Source organism: Primulina huaijiensis, unplaced genomic scaffold (genome assembly GCF_012295235.1).
Source record: "Primulina huaijiensis isolate GDHJ02 unplaced genomic scaffold, ASM1229523v2 scaffold11123_ERROPOS214507, whole genome shotgun sequence".
Lineage (NCBI taxonomy): Eukaryota > Viridiplantae > Streptophyta > Magnoliopsida > Lamiales > Gesneriaceae > Primulina > Primulina huaijiensis.
The window spans coordinates 81,597-89,258 of record NW_027342280.1 but is presented as its reverse complement, the minus strand read 5'-3'; the positions used below and the strand labels follow the sequence as shown (position 1 = coordinate 89,258).

Sequence of the window (7,662 nt, the reverse complement as noted above, 5' to 3'; positions counted from 1 at the left end):
TTTATCGCAACTAACTTTTACTTTCCGCATCTAACATTTACTTTATCGCAACTAACTTTTACTTTCCGCATCTAACATTTACTTTATCGCAACTAACTTTTACTTTCCGCATCTAACATTTACTTTATCGCAACTAACTTTTACTTTCCGCATCTAACATTTACTTTATCGCAACTAACTTTTACTTTCCGCATCTAACATTTACTTTATCGCAACTAACTTTTACTTTCCGCATCTAACATTTACTTTATCGCAACTAACTTTTACTTTCCGCATCTAACATTTACTTTATCGCAACTAACTTTTACTTTCCGCATCTAACATTTACTTTATCGCAACTAACTTTTACTTTCCGCATCTAACATTTACTTTATCGCAACTAACTTTTACTTTCCCGCAACTAACTTATTAAATCATATATTTCATTTAGGCAATAGCGTGGCTCTGCCGGTTGTTCTAAATGAAATATAATGATTTAATTTAACATTTATTTTATGCAGTTATATATTTATATAGTTATATATATAATCATAGGTACCATATATAAAATATCGGTGAATTCGGTATTTTCTATAGTGGGAACTATATTATATTAGGTGTGTGTTTAAATATTTAATTTTCTTGGAACCATTATTTATGGTGGTTTCCTTTGTTTTACTTTTAGTTAAACAATATTGCATAAACCAAGAATAAATCCTCGAGCCTTGACAAAATTTATAATTTGTAAACTTCGTTCTTGCATTTGGTAATCTATAAATTAATAAATTTAAACTTAAAATAACCTCTCTGTGGATCGATCTCGTACTTACGAAATATATTACTTGCAGACAACCTACACTTGGGTGAATTATAATTTAAGTAGTAGCAAGTTTTTGGCGCCGTTGCCGGGGAGGTATAAATTAAGTTTATATTTGTTAATTATGTTTTATTTATAAGTATTGTTTTGTTTTTTTTTTGTATGAGTATTTGGAGTCGAAAAAAAAGTGGTAGACTTATTCGAGTATCTGAAAATAATTTAAACATGGATGATAATTCAAATAATCAAGATAATGATAACAATAATAACAACAATAATAATAATAATCAAGAACATGATCAATTAAGAACACTTAGGCACCATATGAACCCTATTAGAACTAGTGCCCCATCTTGTTTAGTTTTTCCTCCTGATGCATCTAATTTCAACTTTAAACCTCAAATTATTCAACTTTTACCAAATTTTCATGGCTTAGATTCTGAAAATCCATATTTACATCTAAGAGAATTTGAGGAAGTTTGTAACACTTATAATGATCAAAATTGTAGCATGGATATAGTTCGATTAAAGCTTTTCCCTTTTTCTTTAAAAGATAAAGCTAAAACATGGCTACAAAATTTGAGATCAAGTTCAATAAGATCATGGGAAGAAATGCAACAACAATTTCTCAAAAAGTTTTTTCCTTCCCATAGAACAAACTCTTTTAAAAGACAAATTACTACTTTTTCTCAAAAACAAGGAGAAACATTTTATCAATGTTGGGATAGATATAAAGAATTACTTAATACATGCCCACATCATGGTTTTGAAACATGGAGAATAGTTTCTCACTTTTATGAAGGTCTAATACCTAAAGATAGGCAAATGATAGAATTCATGTGTAATGGAACTTTTGAAGATAAAAACCCAAATGAAGCTATGGAGTATTTGGATTCATTAGCAGAAAATGCTCAAAATTGGGATAATATAGGCACAATAGAACCACCAACAACTAAAATCAATAATTCAACAAATGGGGGTGGTATCTATAATCTTAAAGATGATATAGATATTCAAGCTAAACTTGCATCTTTAGCAAGAAAAATTGAGTCATTAGAAATGAAAAAGAGTGGTCAATTAAAAAGTATTCAAGAAATTGTTTGTCATATATGTGATACACATGATCATGCTACAAAAGATTGTCCAACATTACCTTCATTTAAAGAATGTCTCCATGAACAAGCAAATTATGTTAACAATTATAAAAAACCAATACTAGATCCTTTTTCAACATCATATAATCCTGGATGGAAAAATCATCCTAATTTTAGTTGGAGGAATGATAATAATGCACAACCCTCACAACAATATTTTCAAAATAACCAAAATCATCAAGGTTATATTCCTTATGTTACACCTCCAAGAAAAAACTTTGAAGATGTAATTCATGCATTTATCCAAAAGCAAGAATCTATCAATATTCAAAACAGTCAATCTATGACTGATTTGAAAGAAACTCTTGCAAAATTTGCATCTGCACTTAATATTCATGAAAAAGGAAAATTTCCATCTCAACCTCAACCTAATCCTAAAAATCAAAATCAAGAATTAAAAAATGAAAAAATTGATCAAATAAAATCTGTTATTACCCTTAGAAGTGGTAAAATAGTTAATGATCCATATAGTAATGAAAACAAGGATCATTTAAAATCAAAGAGTAAGGATGATAATCCTGATACTTTTGAGAATGATGATACCTTAAATTCTAAAAATAATATGTTGAATGATAAATCATCTGAAATAGTAAATGAATCAAATAAACCTCCACCATTTCCTCATGCATTAACAAATCATAAAAAACAAAAAAATGTTTCTGATATCTATGAAGTTTTTAAAAAAGTAAAGATAAATATTCCATTATTAGATGCTATTAAACAAGTACCTTCATATGCAAAATTTTTAAAAGACTTATGTACAGTGAAGAGAAAATTGCATGTGAAGAAGAAAGCATTCTTGGCTGAATAAGTAAGTTCTATTCTTCAAAATAATTTTAGTTTAAAATGTAAAGATCCTGGTTGTCCTACAATTTCATGTATTATTGGAGAAAATAAAATTAAAAAAGCTTTGTTAGATTTGGGAGCAAGTGTGAATTTACTTCCTTATTCAGTTTATGAAAAACTTAATTTAGGAGAATTAAAACCCACCTTTGTTACTCTCTTACTGGCGGATAGGTCAATCAAAATACCTAGAGGTATTGTAGAAGATGTGTTGGTGCAAGTTGATAAATTCATATATCCTGTAGATTTTATTGTTTTGGATACAGAACCAAAACAAGTACATAATGAAATTCCAGTAATATTGGGACGACCATTTCTAGCAACTTCAAATTCTTTAATTAATTGTCGAAATGGAATAATGAAATTGTCTTTTGGAAATATGACTCTAGAACTTAATGTGTTTAATTTATGTAAACAACCAAGTATTAATGAAAATGAATATGATAATGAAATTGAAACAATTATGGAAGAAATATACAAGAAGAAAACTTAAATCAACAATCTGAAGTTTTTTCAATAGAAAGTTTTGAGTCTGAAAATAATTTTAAAAAAGATGATAATACAAAACTTGAATTAAAAGTTTTACCATTCGAATTGAAATATGTATTTCTTGGTGAAAATAAAACATTTCATGTTGTAATTTCTTCCACTCTTCTACCAAATCAACAAGAAGATTTAATTAAATTACTTAAGAAATATAAAAATGCAATTGGATGGACTTTGAAAGATATAAAAGGTATAAATTCTTTAATTTGCACACATAAAATTCATTTGGAAGAAAATGCTAAAACATATCAACAACCACAAAGAAGGTTAAATCCACATATGAAAGAAGTTGTTAAGAATGAAGTATTAAAACTATTAGACGCTGGAATTATCTATCCAATCTCAGATAGTAAATGGGTAAGTCCAACACAAGTAGTACCTAAAAAGTCAGGCATCACTGTTATAAAAAATGAAAAGGGAGAGTTATTACAAGCTAGGATTCCATCTAGTTGGCGTATGTGTATTGATTATAGAAAATTAAATGATGCAACTAGAAAAGATCATTTCCCACTACCATTTTTAGATCAAATTCTAGAAAAAGTAGCAGGAAATTCTTATTACTGTTTTCTTGATGGGTATTCGGGGTATTATCAAATACCTATATCATTAGAAGATCAAGAAAAAACTACTTTCACTTGTCCTTTCGGAACTTTTGCATTTAAAAGAATGCCATTTGGTTTATGTAATGCTCCGGCTACTTTTCAAAGATGCATGTTAAGTATTTTCAGTGATATGATTGAAGAATTTGTAGAAGTTTTTATGGATGATATAACTGTTTTTGGAAACTCATTTGAAAATTGTCTTAAAAACCTAGAAGAAGTATTAAAACGATGTGAAGAAAAAAATCTTGTTTTAAATTGGGAAAAATGTCATTATATGGTTAAATCTGGGATTGTGTTAGGTCATGTGATATCTGAAAAAGGAATTGAAGTTGATAAAGCCAAAGTTGATGTTATTGCTAATTTAACATCACCAAAAACGGTCAAAGAAGTTCGATCATTCTTGGGTCATGCAGGTTTTTATAGAAGGTTTATAAAAAATTTCAGCATAATATCTAAACCAATTTCGAATCTTTTAACAAAAGATACACAATTTGAATGGACTCAGAAATGTGAAAATGCTTTTAAAAAAATAATTAATCTTTTAATTACATCACCTATTTTACAACCTCCAGATTGGTCTTTACCATTTGAATTAATGTGTGATGCAAGTGATTATGCTATAGGAGCTGTGTTAGGACAGAGAAAAGAAGGAAAACCGTATGCAATCTATTATGCTAGTAGAACCTTAAATAGTGCCCAAATAAATTATTCAACTACTGAAAAAGAATTACTTTCAGTAGTATTTGCATTAGATAAGTTTCGATCTTATTTAATTGGTTCTACTACTATTGTGTACACTGATCATTCTGCCGTAAAATATTTATCAAATAAACAAGATGCTAAGCCAAGATTAATACGGTGGATTTTATTGTTACAAGAATTTGATATTATAATTAAAGATAAAAAAGGAAAAGAAAATGTCGTAGCCGATCATTTATCTAGAATAATGACTGAATCATCTCATAATGAAATACCAATAAATGAAAATTTTCCAGATGATCAGTTGTTTTATGCTACTATTATGCCCTGGTTTGCTAACATTGTAAATTTTATTGTGACAAATAAAATGCCTTCTCATTGGAATTCACAGGATAAGAATAAATTCTTGATAGAAGTTAAAAAATTTTATTGGGATGATCCTTACTTGTTTAAGTATTGTCCTGACCAAATTTTTCGACGATGCATACCCGACAATGAAGTAAGTAATGTTATTAAATTTTGTCATTCTGAAGCATGTGGAGGTCATTTTTCATCCAATAAAACAGCTGCAAAAATCTTACAATGTGGATTTTATTGGCCCTCTTTATTCAAAGATACGCATTTATTTTGCAAATCTTGTGAAAACTGTCAGAAGATGGGATCAATTTCAAAACGAAACATGATGCCTTTAAATCCAATCATAATTATTGAAATATTCGATAGTTGGGGGATAGATTTTATGGGTCCATTTCCATTATCTTTTGGATATACGTACATTTTAGTCGCTGTTGATTATGTTTCAAAATGGATTGAAGCAATTGCATGTAGAACTAATGATCATAAAGTTGTTATAAAATTTTTAAAAGAAAATATTTTTAGTCGATTTGGAATACCTAGAGCAATAATTAGTGATGGGGGAAGTCATTTTATAAATAAATCATTTTCTTCTTTGTTAAGAAAATATGGCATTACACATAAAGTTTCTACCCCATATCATCCTCAAAGTAATGGTCAAGTTGAACTTGCAAATAGAGAAATAAAACAAATTTTAGAAAAAACAGTTAATCCAAATCGAAAAGATTGGTCTTTAAGATTAACTGATGCATTATGGGCATATAGAACTGCATTTAAGACATCATTAGGGATGTCACCATATAGGTTAGTTTTTGGTAAGCATTGTCATTTACCGGTTGAACTTGAACATAAAGCTTATTGGGCAATTAAAGCATTTAATATTAATTTAGATGATGCATCTAAATTAAGAAAATTGCAATTAAATGAACTTGAAGAATTAAGAAATGATGCATATGAAAATTCAAAGATTTATAAAGATAAAACTAAAGCCTTTCATGATAAAAATATTATGAGAAAGTCATTTGAAATTGGACAAAAAGTTTTACTTTATAATTCTCGTTTGCATTTATTTCCAGGAAAACTAAGATCGAGATGGTCAGGACCATTTATAGTTAAATTTGTTTATCCTCATGGTGCTGTTGATATTGAAAATCCTAAAAATAATGACGTGTTTAAAGTTAATGGGCAAAGACTTAAGCCTTTTATAGAAAATGAAATTCTTAATGATGATTTTATGCCTTTATATGATCCACAATAGTTGTTTGATATTTTCATTTTGTTTTTGCAGATTCTAGTTCATTTCCCGGTTAAGTGGCGGATAACGGTACTCCGTGACTATCTAAGTCGGTTTTTTCAGTTTTCCCAAAATAATTGAAATATATAATAATAATAATAATAATATGGATGCTTGTATTGTGAATCTTCGTAAATATTTTGCTTGTTTACCTGATAATGCGTTGAAAAAAATTTATAAAGCTAGATGTGAGCGACTAAGGTTGATGATGTCATATGGCATACCGAATGATATCCGGTTGATAATTGAAGCAAAAGTCCGATTGGTTGGGGAAGCAAGTGAAATAATAATAAGACATATGCCAGGATTTGGTAAAAGCACATATGCCAAGAAGCGAAGAGCTAAACGTATAGGTGGATGTCATAAATGTGCAAGGTGGACTTGTAAAGGGAAATGCAAAAATGTTGGAATGACATCAATGAATAGAGAAGATAAAATTTTATTCATTAAGAATGGTCTGAGTAAAGAGCCTTTGGATAATTTTCTAGAGGTTCTTGATACGCATTCTAGTGGGTACGTGCAAAATGAACTTCTTAAACTATGGTGGCAATTTCAACATGAGGAATATCAATATGGACGGTGGAATCAGCCTTATAAAGATCCTACTGTAGTAACGCATATCTGTTTAGATAAGTAAATATATATATACAATTTCGTCTCGGGAATCTAACGTTAAAAGACCCTGTTTGCCAATTTATAAAAAATTGGATGTGAAATATATCCTCGACTCATAGAAGGCGTTGAAGCAGTTACTGAACGTAAAATCAGAGGAAGATGTGAGCCACAATCACAACTACGCTATATATATGTGTTTTAATTTATGTCATTTTTATTTTCTTTTAATAATAATAATTTCCTGTTCAAATATTGACTTTTGGCATGTTACGCTTATAAATTCATATGCTATGATTTAACAATTGCAGAAAACATATTTATCAACATGTCGACGTCCACGGTAAGTAAAATAAAAAATATTTGTGTATTTTTGTGGATCTAGTGCAGGAAAAGATTCAGTTTATGAAGAGGCAGCAGAAAAGCTTGGAATAACACTTGCTAAAAAAAAGATTCATTTGGTATATGGTGGTGGTGAAGTTGGTCTCATGGGAAAAGTTGCAAAAGCTGCGCATGCAGGTGGAAGTGAAGTCTTAGGCATTATTCCGACTACCTTAGCCAGTCTTACTGGACCAACAATAGGAGAAGAAATGAATGTGGACAACGTGTATGAACGAATTACTCAAATGCTTGAACATTCTGATGCTTTCATTGCTTTGCCAAGAGGTTTCGGTACTTTGGAAGAAATATTTCATACTGTTTGTTGGGCACAATTAAATATCCACAATAAGCCAACTGGTTTGTTAAATGTTAACAATTATT

General features: G+C 29.4%; 1 non-coding gene and 1 pseudogene across 1 annotated transcript; one reads left to right on the top strand and one right to left on the bottom strand.

The window, feature by feature from the left end:
* Positions 1–1,452: 1,452 nt before the first annotated feature.
* LOC140965569 (small nucleolar RNA R71) lies at positions 1,453–1,563 on the bottom strand. The gene has a single exon (XR_012173109.1). It is a non-coding gene; the product is annotated as a small nucleolar RNA R71 (small nucleolar RNA).
* A 58-nt stretch (positions 1,564–1,621) lies between these two features.
* LOC140965565 (uncharacterized) lies at positions 1,622–7,002 on the top strand (annotated as a pseudogene).
* Positions 7,003–7,662: the final 660 nt, after the last annotated feature.